This window comes from Malaclemys terrapin, chromosome 12, assembly GCF_027887155.1.
Source record: "Malaclemys terrapin pileata isolate rMalTer1 chromosome 12, rMalTer1.hap1, whole genome shotgun sequence".
NCBI classification, from domain to species: Eukaryota; Metazoa; Chordata; order Testudines; family Emydidae; genus Malaclemys; species Malaclemys terrapin.
Window position 1 is genome coordinate 16,195,140 of NC_071516.1, and position 17,973 is coordinate 16,213,112.

Below are 17,973 nucleotides of genomic sequence, written 5' to 3' on the forward strand. Positions count from 1 at the left end.
TACATTGACCCCTGTAGAAAGAAGCTCTGGGAATTTGCTATGGCAAGTTTGTGTAATGCTGTTGTTTCAGATCTACTGATAGCTTATGGGAAAATTTAAAACATTTTCTATTTAAGATCAACTTAACCAGTAAGTTAATAGCTTTCACCTTCTTCCTTTACTTATTACTAGGAACAGTAGCATATAAATAAACTTGCATTGCTTCACTAGTTCCATAAGGTGCAGGATCTAAAGGTACTGCCATAGTCATGATTTTTCATTCCTTGTTCTTAGTAATCAATTAAGTTAAAGTTCAAACATACTGGAAGAATCTTTTCGATCTAGAATGTTTCAAACCTTTTTCTGAGGTATCAGGTATCACATATATATATTTATTTAGAAGGGTGGGTAGTGGGGAAGTACTGACTACTTAAAACACAGATTTTCCTGTCATATGGAACACTCTTTTGGAAAAATGTTCTTCAGTTTTTCAGAAACAGAATAAATCCCATATACAGTTTAGTAGTTAATATTAGTCATTTTGAGTGGAGGGGCAAGAACATAACAAAGATTTGCCTCTTGTCCTCAGAATTCATTCATGTAATCTTTCTTTGAAGAAAAATTCAGATGTGATCAGAGCAAGAGTTTTGCATATAAGAGGAAATGAAAGCTTGATTTGCTGAAAGTATATATCCTAAAATACTGTGGTTTTGAATTTCTTGTACCTTTTCAGGATTTTACGTTAACACAATTTGCTGTTAAGCCAGAAGGGTATGATCAGGATATATTGGCGGACATTTACAACCAGTGATAGATAGCAGATGAAAGTTGGTTAGGATATGATAAGATGTGCATAGGATACAAAAGTCATCACTGCTTTACTAATAGGTTAAGCTAGCTACAGTTTTTCTATGTGGAAGTTTTTCACAGTAGTGTAACTAAAGGAAATATTTTTAAATCCCCGTTCTGAATTTTGAAAGCTTTTTGGGCAGAAACTTGCATATATCTACATAGTAAGTGGGTAGATCTAGAAAAGCACTGGTGTAATGAATAAGTGAGCCACGCAAGCCTAAGCTGAAAGTATTAATATGGTCTATGTATTTAAAATGTATTCTACCCCTTCCGCAATTTTTGGTCACACTGACTTCTGAGGGCAGGGATCGGCAACCTTTGGCATGTGGCTCGCCAGGGTAAGCACCCTGGCGGGCCAGGCTGGCTTGTTTACCTGCCCCGTCCACAGGTTCAGCTGATCACAGCTCCCACTGGCCGCGGTTTGCCGCTCCAGGCCAACTGGGGCTGCGGGAAGCAGCGCAGGCCAAGGGATGTGCTGGCTGCCGCTTCCTGCCACCCCCATTGGCCTGGAGCGGCGGTCAGTGGGAGCCGCGATCGGCTGATGCAGATGCGGCAGGTAAACAAGCCAGCCCAGCCCGCCAGGGTGCTTACCCTGGCGAGCCGTGTGCCAAAGGTTGCCGATCCCTGTCTTAGGGAACATCTACACTACAATAAAACAGCTGTGGCTTGCAGGGTCAGCTGACCCAGGCTTGCAGAACTATAAAATTGCAGTGTAGATGGTTGGGCTGGAGCCTGGCTCTGGGACTTGGTGCCCAGATGTCTGGACTGCAATTTTGTAGCCCTGCAGCCCAAGCACCACAACCCTGAGTCAGCTGTATTTTTATTGCTGTGTAGACATCCTCTTAGCTTCTCAGAGTGAGCTTTCACGTGGATGATGGGTTGATCAATAGAAGCGGAAGTGATGACTGTTTCAGAGTGAAGACATTTGATTGGACATAGGTTTTCTCGTTTTCTCTTTCCCTTCCAAGGGCCACTATGCACAAGAGGCTGCAGTTATGTTTGCTCCCACCAGGTCCAGCAGAAACAAACAGGCAGGACAGATATTTTTAAAGATGATTAGTGGACTGGATATTTTGTTTGTTTTAAACAGGTTGACAATACCTCTTCTGAGTTTCATATTCTCTTCAGTTGGTTTCAGGCAGGTTCTGTGATATGTATCTTCTGAACGTGTTCACCACACTTAGGGCTTGTCTACACTACCCGCCGGATCGGTGGGCAGCGATCCAATGCGTCTCTTTTACGAGCGCTCTCCCGTTGACTCCAATATGCCACCAGAGTTGACGGGAGAGCGTCAGCTGTCGACTTACCTCAGTGTCTTCACTGCAGTAAGTAGATGTATGTCGACTTCAGCTATGCTATTCACGTAGCTGAAGTTGCGTATCTTAGATCGACCCTGCATGGTAGTGTAGACAAGCCCTGAGTGATGCAGTGTCTTTAACTGATTCATCTTTAATGTGTGATTCTAAGCTGATGTCCATTTAAATAAGAATTTATAGCTAACAGGGCTTGAAGATCTGAGACAGCCTCCTTATCTGAGTTGCCATTTCTAGCCAGCCAAGGTTGACTAGAAATTGAAATATTTAGAATTGCTCTATTTGCAGAAAGCTGTGTAGTATAGCTATTTTTTTGTAGTGATTAGATAAAACCCTTGTATTCAAAATTGTATGACTTGACTTATCAAAAGGAATAGTAATGATTTGTTAGCTTTAGCGGAGAGAGGGACATTATGATACTTACCTCTTAATGATTGACATTCCAATGCTCTGTAATCAAGTTGTATTTGGTTGGAGAAGAGGGGGAAACCTGAAGGCTACTTTAGACATTAGGAGACAGTTGAAGCTGATCTCAAGATTTGTTTGTTCTTTACAAGGTTTTACTCATCTTTGAGAAATCTAGAGGCAGGAGGAAATGGACCAATAAAATTAATATTACAGAGGAATGTTCAGAATGGACTTAAGTTAATTCTATTCTAGCTAGCAAAGATATATATATATAAGTAAAGGCTGTCACAGTGTGGCAGAATGTTACTTGCTAACATTACAGCTTTGTTTGTAGAGCAGCCATGTTGGGAGGTTGACACTTGAAAGTGAACTCTGCCTACTGGGATCCCAGGAAGAAAGGGCTCCATGACTATCTTCGTACCATCTCAATCTGTCCATGAATCTGCCCTAGCTTTATACCCACTAGAGAGGTTCAGAAAGATTACTAAGACATTTGTCCAAAGGGTCAACCTAACCATCGTTAGTTTTGATTCTTAAACAGGTTAAGTTTATTTTTCCCCTAAAACAATTCACTGTTTAGATGCAATTTAAGAAATGTCTGTGCTAATGACTGCAAACAGAAGATGTCTGATACAAGGCTGGATAACTTGGAATCTAGTAAGAGCAGGTACAATTCCTAAGTTTACTTTTGACCAGTACTTGTCCTTTTTGTGGTTGAATAATTAGTAATGAAATAAAAGCCAGTGATTTTGGGGTCACTAGCAATTTGTATGGTCCTGTTTTAATATTCCACTTGTGTTCATGGATGTCTGTAATACCTCTCATTTTTTGAAGATCCCTATCTGGGGCACTGATCTACATTGAGCCCACATTAAAAATGCATTGAAGAGGTGCTATAAAATGTTAGTTTTTAACTCCCTCTCCCTGGAGTGGGGTTTGGATGAAAGCTTGTTGGCTGTAACTGGACCATTCCTTTCCAGCAAAGAAGTGTGGGCTACTGGGCTACACTTCCATTCATGGCACATTTGCCAGTCTTAGTACATTTTTTTTCCTTTGAGTGTTGTGCATTAAACTTTTTAAGTATCTCTCTAGTTTCACAAGTGCAAACTGAACACTTTTTATATGCTGTTTCAGAAATATATGAACTGCAGTTTAACTTCTTTAACAGGCTATTAATACCACTGAAAGCTTAGACAAGATTTAATGCTCACATTCATTGTGATTCTTGGCTTTTCACTTAATCATAGACCAGTGAGGTTATAGGTGCATATTTGGAGATTTAAGATTTCATTTGTGCTAGATTAATTTTTTGAGAGGAATTGCTATAGTATGCATAATAGCTTACTAGCAATGTGATGTACCATAACACCCACGCACTAACCCCAATATTTGTTTGTTCATGCTATAAACTGTACTGACTTGCTGGTGGTGTATATTGTGGGGTAGTATTCTACTCATGGCTAAAGCAAAACTGTCATTTGCTGTTGCAGAAAGTTGAACTTCGGGAATGGAAGTATTCTAGAGCCCCACTCTTGCTCAAAGTGCAGCACATTACAAAGGTCATTGGAAAGTTGTTATAAATTTTAAATATTTTACCTACTGTTTGTAACACCCAAATCTTCTAACAAAGATTAGAGAGAAATCTCTCGTTTATTTAGTGTACACTTGATAGCTTCAACAGACTAAAGTGCTAACTGGACAGGATAAATGGTGACTGTTTTCCCAGTTCATACAGCTGCAGGGGCATAGTAGTTCAGGTGCAGCTGAAGAAGTGAGGTTTTTACCCACAAAAGCTTATGCCCAAATAAATCTGTTAGTTTTTAAGGTGCCACCAGACTCCTTGTTGTTTTGGTAAATTGAATGTTTTCCTTTACAGGACCAAATCTTAGTCCCATTATATTAGTGGAAAGCTTGCCCTTGATTGGAGGGTAGGAGACAAGGATTTGGCCTGATGAAAATAGGACTAGAACAGCCCTAATATTAAGCCATTACTTGATGGGGCACTACAGGGTGGGTAGTTGAGAAATAATGACTTGAGATTTTGGGCTTGTCTTTTAGTGCAGAATAAACTAGGGTGTGAATTTAAAGTACAATAACTATTCTCTACTAGCTCCCTGTGGGGACAGACCACTTATTCCCCACTAAGAGTGCCTTTGTGCAATTTGGCTTAATCCAAAGCCCTTATGATAGGTGACAGGACTTTTCCTGAAAGAGGTCTTTATGACCTGCCAACATCATCTTACTAACAAGTGTGTGCTAAAATGAAAAGGGAAAACTCTGTGAACACTTGGACTTCTTCTGTCTTCTCCCTACAAAAGGTATTACCTAGCATGGCCTATAAAATAGACCAAACTCTAGCGATCAGGTATCTTTTTTCAGGTCAGGCTTTTGCCATTGCAGCCGTAAATACAGCTATGATTGGCATTTGGAACACAAATTTGTACATTGTGGATGGTGGGATTTAGCTCTTACAATTAGTGTGTAACTGTAATACTCTAATTGTGAACTAAATTGTTTGACCCTCTAACTCATCTTTGAAACATAGCCTACGTATCTGAACATCTTCTTGTAGCAAACATCTAAAACACTACTCCTTGTCATCAGATTTAATAGGTTTAGGGTAACATGAATTTTTTTGGCCCAGATGTTTTTATACCCTAACCAGACCAGTGTTTCAACACTGAGGTATGTCAAAGGCTACAATATGCATTTTATAATGCTAATATTTCAAAGAACTATCAGACCAAAGCTGATATCTCAATTTTAAAAAAATTACAGTAGAGAGATGGGCTTTTGGGTGTATTGAACATTGCTTTTGACAGTTTTTATCCAAACATCAGTCTTGTTAATTAGGGCTGTTGATTAATCACAGTATTAAGCAATAGAATATCAATTTAAATTTATTACATATTTTCTACATGTTCAAATATATTGATTTCAATTAACACAGAATACAAAGTGTACAGTGCTCACTATCTTATTTTGATTACAAGTACTTGCACTGTAAAAATAACAAATGGTATTTTTTTAGTTCACTTCATACAAGTACTGTAGTTCAATTTCTATTGTGAATGTGCAACTTACAAATGTAGAATTTTTTTGTTACATAACTGCACTCAAACAAAACAATTAAAGTTAGTGCCTCCAAGTCCACTCAGTCCTACTTCTTGTTCAGCTAATCAAGTTTTACATTTACAGGAGATAATGTTGCCCGCTTCTTATTTACAATGTCACCTGAAAGTGAGAACAGGCATTTCCATGGCACTTTTATAGCCAGCATTGCAAGGTATTTATGTACCCAATCTACTAAACATTCATATGCCCCTTCATGCTTTGGCCACCATTCCAAAGGACATGCTTCTATGCTGATGAAGCTCAGTAAAAAAAATAACGCATTAATTAAATTTGTTAAACATTCCAATGCAGAAACTACAGAACCTGAACCACCAAAAAAGAAAATCAACCTTATGCTGGTGGCATCTGACTCAGATGATGAAAATGAACATGCGTCAGTCCACATCGCTTTGGACTGTTATCAAGCAAAACCATCAGCATGTTCTCACTTTCAGATGACATTATAAACAAGAAGCAGGCAACATTATCACCTGCAAATGTAAACAAACTTGTTTATCTGAGCAAATGGCTGAACAAGTAGCAGCACTGAGTGGACTTATAGGCTGTAAAGTTTTACATTGTTTTATTTTTTGTACATAATTCTACAATTGTAAGTTCAACTTTCATGATAGAGATGCACTACATTACTTGTATTAGGTGAATTAAAAAATATAAAGTGAGCACTGTACACCTTGTATTGTTATAACTGAAATCTATATATACCAAAATGTAGAAAACATTCAAAGATATTTAAATAAATGGTATTCTATTATTTAACAGCCTGATTAATTTTTTTAATTGCTTGACCGCCCTATTTCTCTGCTTCTTGGTAGTACCACTATAGGAACTTGATACATCCTCTACAACAGGCTTACAGAGGCATTGACTTTGCTTGCATGACACTTAGTCCTTTTGGATATGTGCTGCAGTACTGTAACATCTGATGAAGTGGACTATAGCCCAGGAAAGCTTATACTCAAATGTTAGTCTCTAAGGTGCCACAAGTACTCCTGTTCTTTTTGCAGATACAGACTAACACGGCTGCTACTCTGAAACATCTCATCACTAGTTCCACTAACCAGTATGGAGTAGTGAGGTGACAAATTCCTACTCCCACCAAAAGCAGAGGCATTGATAGTTGTTCAGGTGCGTGTAGCATGTAAATATGGACTTTTATTCTACCCTCCATCTTTAGTATTAGTTGTGTTCAAATACTAGATCTGATACAGGAATTGGGTATAGCAACTTTTTCATTGTAAGGTGCAGTACATGTGAAGAAACAAATAACTTGCAATTCAGAAGTGACATCTGATTTGATGCATTCCCTGTCCTCCCCCATTTCTGCAACTGTGAAACTTTCCATATACCTGGCTAGCCTAAATTTCTGACCACCTCTTCTAGCATACAGCAGTCACAAATACTCTTCCTAGCTAACTGCTTATATTTTGTTTCTGTAGACTTATGTTGGGGGAAAGAAGAAAGATGGCAAACTTTCTGCCCTGGCTTAGTAGAAGCTTCAATATAAAACTTCACATCACAGGGTCCATAGTAGCTTTGCAGAAATTTATTTACACAATTCAAGTTCCATTATACAACAGCTTTTGAAGCTGATCTAAGTTTCTGTGAAAGTCAGCCATGCGTAACTTGTACCACACTGATTTGAGAGGTACAAGATAAATCTTGTAAATTCAAAACAGTGGGAGGCTTTTGGTATGAAATATCACCAAAAGACTGTGGTTAATATCTGTAATGTAACACATCAAAGGTGGGAGGAAAATCACATAACATGAAATACTTTTAATATACTATACATACAGCAATCTGCAGCCTTCTGATCAAATATGTAAACAAACTGGTTTCTAAAATGTCACCGTAAACAAAATGAGTGTTTATATTTTTTCCTAGCAATAGCATAAAACAGTTCCATACTTAAAACCATTGTGATCAAATCTATTCTGAACTATATTTACACTTCTTCCCTATGCATACTATTTAGGCTCCCCTTAAAATAAGGGAGCTAACTGCATATGTAATAAACCCGTAGGCCACTCCTTCCCCATCACTGCTATACATTTACCTCTTAGCAGAATTCAAGTTTTTATTGGGACAAAACATGAATCATAAAAACAAAAGTCAGACATGAAAAAATTTCAAGTAACATTTCCCTAAAAAGCTGCTTATAAGATAAAGTCAGCTACTAGTGGCTTTGATACTTTGCACCTACATAGTTCCTAGGAAAATAATCTTCAGTTCTGTAGAGTTTAGGCAGGTCATATGTATGCTGTGCTGCTGGAGTATGCTTCTGAAATGAAAAATGGGAGAAAAATTAACTTTACTGTTGAAAAGAATGTAATTGGTAATATGTTTAACTGGGCATATGTGGGATGTTGCAATTTGTCAACATTATCTTACACATACCTCAGTGTATATTATGTACCAAACACTGGGAGAACATTTCCCCCTCCCCCACACAATGCCTGGGGAAAGACTAAAACTTAAATGGTTTCCAGGAGTGTTTGTCCCTCTATCAGGGAAGAATGAGCTGGTGCAGCTCCCAGTGAAGTTGTACATCTTGGGTCTGTCTAGGTGGTGATAAATACTGAGGAGCACCGGTCAGCTGACTGGGGCTCATGGGGCTATAAAATTGCACTGTAGCAAGAGGGGGGGAGGGAGCCCAGGCTCAAACATCTACACTGCAATTTTACAGCCCCGTGAGCCCCCATCAGCTGACCCAGGCCAGCCGTGACCACGCTGCGGTCTTGCAGTGCAGCTCTACTCTATTAAACCACATCTGAATTTGATCCCACATCTTCTCTTGTTTATATTGGTACTGAGACAGAAAATGCATCAGGCTACCAGTAGGGTACAGGTCATTTTCTATCACCACATTTCCCTACCAGAACTCTCTGAATCCCAACACTTTTGTTCTCAAACCTTTAAGACAATCCTTTTAGGCTCTGCAGCTAGGAATTCTCAGTTCATATTCCAGATCATGGTGGACACTGATGCCCAGCATTAGAAAGCTCTTAAAAGACTTGGAGACTTTATTCTTTTTCTTGTGTTTTGGTCAAATTTCCTAGCCTTCATGTCTCATTGTTAGGAGTTAATGTGCTATTAATGCAATTTTTCACATAGAGTCTCCTGGTCTTAAAATGTGCATGCAGGGTTCCTATCTTCCCCAAATTGCCATTTTTAGTGAACTTGCTCCTTTATTCAAAGCTATTCTCTTGCAGTGATTTGTATTTTCATTATTCCTCTTTTCATTGTTCTACCAAACAGGCCATTCAAAAATAGTCAAAAGCATCTAGAACTAATGTGCAGCAGTAGAGACCTGTGGAAATTATCTTGACTATTCAAATTCCCTTTCTTGCCCTTTCTTGCAATCCAGACTAACTTCCAGGGCTCCAAAAAACTGACAGCTTCACCATATCACCTCCATTGCATGTTCCTTATCTACTACCAAATTAAAGTATCAACCCAACCCATTCATGCACTTACTTCACTCACCCAGCAGGCTTCCTCATAGGTCTGGTCTTGTAACTATTCGCTCCTGGGGGTTGTTCTCTCTCTAGTAATCCTACTTCAATCTAGACCACTTTCTCTCTTTACACGTTAACGTCTTTTGCCTGCAACTAAAAGCCTGCTGTTAACATTTTTTCAATACTGCATATTTAGAATCATGGACTGGAAGGGACCTCGATAGATCATCTAGTCCAGTCGCCTGCACTGAGGCAGGACTAAATAGTATCTAGACCAGTGAAACTTAGATGGAGGTTCATCAGCCACAGGTGCCTCTTTAATGTGTCTCCTGCAGCTCTTTGCAGCACACATTAAAACAATGTATGATTTAATTATTTACCAATCTAAGTTACCAGCCAATCAGGATGCTTTTACTATGTTATTAACCAATTGTAGTTGATAAAAATAATAATACTTGGTCTGTCATCTTGCTGTGAGATATATATAGTACTATAGTAAATGAAACAATGAATTCACACTACTTTGGCTCTTTTGGGTAATGCTGATCACTAATTTAACTGCTGAATCACTAAGGTCTGAGTATCACTGATCTAGACCATCCCTGAGAGTTGTTTGTCTAACCTGTTCTTAAAAACCTCCAGTGATGGAGATTTCACAACCTCCTTAAGTAATTTGTTTCAGTGCTTAACTATCCTTAGACATTAGGAAAAACTTAATTGTAACAAATCTCCCTTACTGCAATTTAAGCCCATTACTTCTTGTCCGGTCCTCAGTGGATAAGAAGAAGTTTCTCAGCCTCCTGTTTATAACAGTCTCTTACATATTTGAAGACTTAGGTCCCCCCTCTGTCTTCTCTTTGCCAGATTAATAAACCCAGTTTTTTCCATCTTTCCTTGTAGTTCATGGTTTCTAGACCTTTAATCATTTTTGTTGATCTGCTCTACACTTTCTCCAGTTTGTCCACATCTTTCCTAAAGTGTGGTGTCCAGAACGGGACACAGTGTTGTAGCAAGTGGAAAAGTTACTTCATTCCTAAGTGTAGTATTTTGCATTTGTCTTTATTGAATTTCATTCTATTTATTTTTAGACCATTTCTCCAGTTTGTCAAGATCATTTTGAATTGTAATCCTGTCCTCCAAAGTGCTTGCAACCCCTTTCAGCTTGGTATTGTCCCAAACTTTTTAAGTCTATGCCATTATCGAAAACATTTGATTATCTAGAATAGAAGCAGACCCAGGACAGATCCCTGCGGGTCCCCACTCAATCTGCTCTTCCAGCTTGACTGTGAACCATTGATAACTATTCTGAATGCTGTTTTTCAACCAGTTGTGCACCCCTCTTCTACTAGATGCTGAGGGGATTAGCTCAATGGTCTAAATTCAGATGTGCAAAATTTAGCATCCTAGCTAGCAGGGCAGGTTCAGCTCTTAGTGCTTAGGAAGTAGATAAAATTAGGAATTACTGCATGTGGTTGCCTTTTGACTGAGGCCTTATAAAACAGTGCTTTGTATAAATGCTAAAGATTCCCTGACACTTTTCATAAGAGTTCTCTTTTTTGGCCAAGGATATCAGAGAAATGAGGAGCCCTGACTGAGGTGAGAAGCTTGAACGTGATTCAGTAGAAAACGGATCCAGAGGAAAAAAGGCACATATGGGTGTGGTTAGAGGAATTGGGCAAGGAATATCACCTTAGTAACTGCAGTTTGGATAGACCAAAGGAAAGCAATGGGGATGGTGAAGGTCAGAAGATGTTGAGGGCTTGAACAGTTTAGGAGACTGCACAGAAAGGAAAGCTGGACTTTAGAAGAGTTTTATGGACAATGCAGTATTATGAGGATTAGGATTCAGTGTGGGGCAAGGGAGATGCCTTGATTAGAGGCTAGAGCGAGGGAAGGGGTAGTGAGATCATCAGAACCAGAAAGGTGCAGGGGTGGGAGAAAGATGTATTTAGTCTGTAACTGGGAAAAATCAGCTAGAGTCTACTTTACAATCACCAGTTAAGTGGTGAGTCACAGATAAATGACATCACAACATTGCTACTGCAGTTACACCTAAAGGCTACAACCAGGTTGGGCCCATAGTGCTAGGGACAGTGCAGACCCCAATAATAGACAGTCCCTGCCCTAAAGAGCTCAGAGTCTAAGACGATGCCATAGCCATCTGACCTCCTGGGTGTAAGTGCTTTTTAAAAATTTTGTTTGGTTTCTTAAACACATTTACATTCACATTCCGACCAGCTCAAGACAACGAAATTGACCAGGGATAAATTTTTCAAAAGCACCAAAGCAATTTAGATGTTGAAGTCCCATTCTCCAGAGTATCTTAAGAACTTGTATCCATTTTTTCAAAGTATTTAACTCTGAGAAATTAATGGGAGTTGGGTGCCTAAATACCCTGAAAAATCTGGCCCTTGGGAGCCTAAATCTCTTTGAAAGCCAATGGGTCTTCGGTTTTAAAAATCTTACCCTAGAACTAATCAAGTGTACAAACTGCCAAAGTTAAACGTACCTAGAGTCCCCTATTCTCATAATCTTTTTGGAGAGCACCCTAACTTATGCTCAGCAGCAGAAAACAGAGAGAGGTGTGAGGGAAAGTTAACAGAAAGGAATTGCAGACAGAGGTAGTAACATTGCAGAAAATGCCTAAGTAGAGAAGAAACTGGCAGGTTGAAAAAGTAACAATTCAAACAACATAAGAATAAGCTGAGCTACCCATTCTGCAAGGTAACACCCAAGAGACCACACTTGCTTCTCTGCCACAGGGAAGACCTTAAGCCCACCCCGAGAACCAAGGTCTCTCAGGATATATCTATAATGCGTTGTAAACCCAGGTCTGTGAGACAAAGGCTTGTGGACTCAGTGTTTCCAAGCCCATGCTTGAGCATCTATTGTAAACCTGGATTTACAATTGCTGAACCCACGTGTCTCAACCATGCTAACATGTCCATGCTGCACTACAGAAGTCTTCTGAGTTGGGTCTACGGTTTGAGCTGCATTCACATTGCAAAATGACTGAGCTTGGACCCAAGTCACATAGAGACTGGGGCTCTAACCCACCCCCCTACAAGGGTCTCCTGGGGCTATAAAATTGCACTGTAGGCAAGAGGGGAGAGGGAGCCCAGGCTCGAACATCTACACTGCAATTTTACAGCCCTGTGAGCCCCAGTCCTGGATGCTTACTGACCTGAATCAAACTGGTGTCTGTGTGTAGATGAAAGGGCAGCTTGGGCACTAATCTGATTCAGAGGTGGGTTTAGTGTGCAGTGTAGACACACCAAAAGGGAAATTAAGAAACTATCCTCCATGGGACTAAGTGCCCTCAGCAACTCACAAAGTCATGCCCTCAATTCAAAGTATTTCAAGGATATAGACTGTTGGTTAGATGAGATCATAACACAACTAGCATGCTCTTGCTTAATTTATTTACTTACAGTTAATTGCGGTAGCTCTCCGAAGGAAGCTGTGTGCTTGTTTTGGAGTATGGGGCACTTATTACATAATTCCCCAGAGTATCCCTACTCTCTATCTGCTTCTTGAGGCAATTCAAGGTGGTGTATTGATTTATAAAGCCCTCTATGGCCTATGTACTGGCTTCCTAAGATGCCCATCCCTCCTCTTCACCCAGCAGATGAAATGAGTTCGGGCAGTTCTGCTGACACTCCCTTGGTTTACACATCTGGGATAAGTGGCAGCACATTCTCTGAACTGCCCTCGAAGCCGCTAATCTACACAGGCTGGAGGAGGGTGATTAGAGGAATAGGCCTGGACCAGTAAGCCACTCACATCAATGATCATGTTGTTTTAGAGTGCCTGTGTGTATACAGACCTGTGAGGGAAGGAGGGATAGGCACCTTTAATACAACAAAAAGTTGCAAAAAATTAAATATAAAAGTAGTAGTAGTAGAAAAAATAAATGGTGACAGCAAAAGCAGATGGTCATCAGTCCCAGCTCTGAATAAAGCCAGGCGGATACTAAACCAGCAAGCCACGTAGTTCTTGGAACAGTTGCCAGTGACAAGGTGCATTAACCCTGCAGAGAAGTGAAAGCAGTAGATTAAGAATGCAGTCCAAGTGGAAAGTTGAGAGTTTTGGTGGTTTTACAGAGAACGTGGATAAAATCAGAAATAAAAAGACTCATAGACTCTAAGGTCAGAAGGGACCATTATGATCATCTAGTCTGACCTCCCGCATGATGCGGGCCACAAAAGCTGACGCACCCACTCCTGGAAGAATTCTCTCCCTTGACTCAGCTGTTGAAGTCCCCAAATCATGATTTAAAGACTTCAAATCGCTGAGAATCCTCCAGCAAGCGACCCCTGCCCCATGCTGCGGAGGAAGGCGAAAAACCTCCAGGGCCTCTGCCAATCTACCCTGGAGGAAAATTCCTTCCCGACCCCAAATATGGCGATCAGCTGAACCCCGAGCATGCGGGCAAGATTCTCTAGCCAGACCCTCTGGAAAAAGTTCTCTGTAGTAACTTTTAATATCCCATCATTGACCATTGTTGCTAATTACCAGTGATGGCACATTATTGACTAAAATCACTTTATCCCATCAAACCATCCTCTCCATAAACTTATCAAGCTTAATCTTAAAGCCAGAGAGGTCTTTCGCCCCCACTGTTTCCCTCGGAAGGCTGTTCCAAAACTTCACCCCCTGATGGTTAGAAACCTTCGTCTAATTTCAAGCCTAAACTTCCTGACGGCCAGTTTATATCCATGCGTTCTCGTGTCCACATTAGTACTGAGCTGAAATAATTCCTCTCCCTCCCTGGTATTTATCCCTCTGATATATTTAAAAAGAGCAATCATATCCCCCCTCAGCCTTCTTTTGGTTAAGGTAAACAAACCAAGCTCCTCGAGTCTCCTTTCATACGACAGCTTTTCCATTCCTCGGATCATCTTAGTGGCCCTTCTCTGTACCCGTTCCAGTTTGATTTAATCCTTTTTAAACATGGGAGACCAGAACTGCACACAGTACTCCAAATGAGGTCTCACCAGTGCCTTGTATAACAGAACCAGCACCTCCTTATCCCTACTAGATATACCTCGCCTAATGCATCCCAAGACCGCATTAGCTTTTTTCACGGCCACGTCACATTGCCAACTCATAGTCATCCTGCGATCAACCAGGACTCCGAGGTCCTTCTCCTCTTCCGTTACGTCCAACCGATGGAAGTGACAGAAAACACTCTGGCTTTTCAAAGTAAAATCATTTGCCCTTCACTCCAGAGAAATCACTGCCGGTGGTTGATAACACTGATTTAAAACATCTTAAAAGAAACAATACTACCATAAATGACAGCAGTGAAACTTAAGTTATGAAACTGACAACGGGCCTGAACAGAGGATTTGCCTTGCCATACCAGATCAGATCATTAGCCAACTTAGTTCAGTATCCAGCATCTGACAGTGGCCAGTACTAGATACTTAAAAAGAAAGAATAATAATAACAATAATTTATAATGCAGCAGGTTAGTTATGCAATGCGGTACACTAGGGTGAGAGAAGAATTCCTTCCTAACCTCTGCAGTGATCAACTGATGCCTTGAAGTATAAGATCTGTATACCCGTCTTTCCCTTACCATGCTAAACTACAAAGTTATCCCATCCCCTCCTAATCCCTATTAATGTATGTTTCTTATGACCTCCTGATACAATTAATTCCTCTGGCTGACTAATGTTGTATAATCGTGCTGTGAATAATTGTAAAAAGAATTCTGTCTGTTTTAAATCTACCTGCAATTAACTTTAATCAAGGCTCCCCTCTAGTTCTCAGATGATGTTAAAAAAGGATTGCTCTAGTCTGTTCAGAATCTTCTGGTGCAGCTGCTGAATTCATGCCAACTACTGAGAGAAAGATAACTATCCAGAGGACAGTGCTTCAGGAGGAGCACAGGAAAGGATTCTTGGACAACTGTACAAATAAAGATATGGAGGTAACAGAGATGCCAGGATATGAGGAATCTCTATTCTATGCATGTCATGCACTCAAGGGATGAAATGGCTCTTCTGTGGTCAAGCTACAGTGAAACCCAAAGGAAAAGCAATAGCTCCATGCCAAGAAAAGAAAAAAAAAAAAAAAAAAAGAACTGGGAGAGTCTGAATATCCAAAACTACAGGAGAAATCAAAAGGGAAAGGTTCAAGTAACAGGATATGGAGCCTTTTGCCCTAGATCACTTGGTTCACATCTGGTGCAGATTAGTAAAGCGCAGAGGATGTTGCTGTACCATGGCTGTTTGATGTCTTTCAAACTAGGAGCCTTCAGTCCAATTCCCAGCAGGATAGCATCCATGCCACAAAAGATACCACAAGTGGGGCTGGCCCTGTCAGTGAATATCAGCAGCTAGCCAAAGACCAAATCAGCCAGAAGAATGAACTCTGTTTATGTCTAATCTAGACTATAAGGTCCTCAAGCCAATGCTTCTACAGTTCTGTGCACACCTATAGCACTTTATAAGTAACTCCTTGTCACTTCTATTAGTGCTTCCTTAGACAGGGCATAGGGTAGGACAGTAGCTTGCACTGTTTCTGCCTGTACTGTATGAGAATTGTTGGCAGAGGATTTCAGCCGCTCGGGACATCAGTCTGACACCTTTCACCAGCACTGAGAGTACTTAAAACAAATTCCTCCACACCAAATTTCAAAACTGAAAATGTAAGGCTATGTGAAGTACTATGAGGCAAAGGAGGTGGCTTACCAGATCAGTGAAGGCTGTCTAGGAATGCTAGCAGCATTATTCAGATACATTAAAAGCCCTTCAGACAATACTCAGCACGACAGTAATAAAGGCACAAAGTATGCACACAGACTCCAGCTGCAGTCTAGTCATCATGTGTGATGCACTTAAAGAACAGAGAGAGACAGAGTTGCTCTGGAGTTCCTGAAGGGGAACACTGCAAGTGGAGAAACTACTAGAGCCATCTGTAGACAGATTTGAAGTGGGATCCACTCCCCAACCCTGCTCCCAATTTAGGGAACTATTTATTAACTTACACCTTTCAGTTGAAAGATCCCATAAACAGTGATTAGCTGAGGAAGTAAAAGATGAAAAAGTTAAGGGGAACTCAACATTCTGTAGCAGGAAACATGGGCCCATATAAACTAGACGGGATATTTATGGTTTGAAACAAAAACATTAGAATTTTAGATGACCTTTTGCAAAGTGAAGCACATGCAGCATTCTGTACTCACAAGAAAATTCAAAGGAATGGCATGTAGAATCATGCCTGAAGGATTAAAATCTCTGGTGGCAGCTTTAGAGACTTCAGTAAGTTAAACCTTATCAGGAGGCCAAGTTATCTAGGGAGAGGAGCTCTGTGGCTTTGTTTTTGAAGCACTGGGGCCCTCTACTTGAGAAATGTACCCCAAATACTGTCTTAGATAGCTAAAGGAAACATGAAAGCAACATGAGTGTGACCCACAGATACAGTAGTATTATTCTTGACAACTGTAACTCAGCACTAGAACAGCATAACTCAGTCACAAGGTGAGCACTTGTAGGTTGTGTGTTCTGCTCAGGAAACTATCCCCTCTGGGCAGCTTAATCCACAATCACTCAGATTTTACTTTTCATCAAATAGGAAGGGGGGAGAAGTGCGTGCATGTTCCAAAGCCACACTGCACATAGTAAACTTACGCCAGCCTAAAGAACGAGGAGTACTTGTGGCATTTTAGAGACTAACAAACTTATTTGGGCATAAGCTTTCGTGGGCTAAAACCCACTTCATCGGAATGACCCAATAACCCACTCTGTCCCCGGGCACAGACTAGGGTTCTGCATTTACTGCTGTTACTATAAGGCCTTCCTGTCCAATTCCAAACTATTTGTTTTCATAAGTAACTCACAGTATAGCTATTTATCCGTGTCACATAATGGTGAACGACTTCCAAACACTGAAAGAACAGGTAGGCCCCGAGCAAAGAGGGAGGAAGAACATACTTCAGACAGGGAATGAAGCATGTAACCTCCTCCCCATTGGAAATGGAGTTTCCCGGTACACAAGTGAAACTTAAACCAAAGTTTGCAGCCACCAAACAGTTTTCTTTCTCTGAACCAATCAATCATCACCCCAGATCTGGATTCCTGCAAAGTAGGTTCCCTGTGAGCCTAGCCAATTTCAGGATTTTGTGCCTCATCTCAGATGTATTAACAGGAACTATATTGGGTCAATTATCCCTCAGACTTAAAGTTCCTGTCCCACACAACAATTTCAAAGCTAAAAAAGAAGTAATAAAATATCTTGCCCCTAATGCAGATCCATACTAGATCCTGCTGTTGCCTTGGCCTGCAGCGCCGCTCATATTCCCAGAGCTCCTGAATCCATTTACTTTTCCACCCACCTGGACTAGCACTAATGCACCTTCCCCTCCGCCCCCACTGACAGTTCTTCTCCTGCCTGTTACACTAAGAGAAGCCTTCATGGGAGTATCAGCACCATTGCAAGCAGGCAAAGAAAACAAAGAGGTTCAGGAACTCTGTTCCAGAGAGACATGTGCACTACAGAGGTCTGAACTCCAAGGACATGAGGGACTGGAGGTGACCCACTTAGGAAAAAGAGTAATCTGATATTCAGGTAAGAGGACAGGGTCAGCACTAAGGAGAGATCGGTAAGTGATATTTGGTGGGGCTAATTATTCCCAGCACTTGATCATTTTCACATGTATTTAATTAAGTACAGCTCTGAGTAGAGCTGGTCCAAGACTGGAGTTTCTGTTCCATGTGAAATGCTAAAAAAATTTAAAAAATTGTTATGAATTGGAATGAAATACTGAAATTTCTAAATTTCCCACACAATTAAAATTTTGAACATTTTTAATTCAGAAC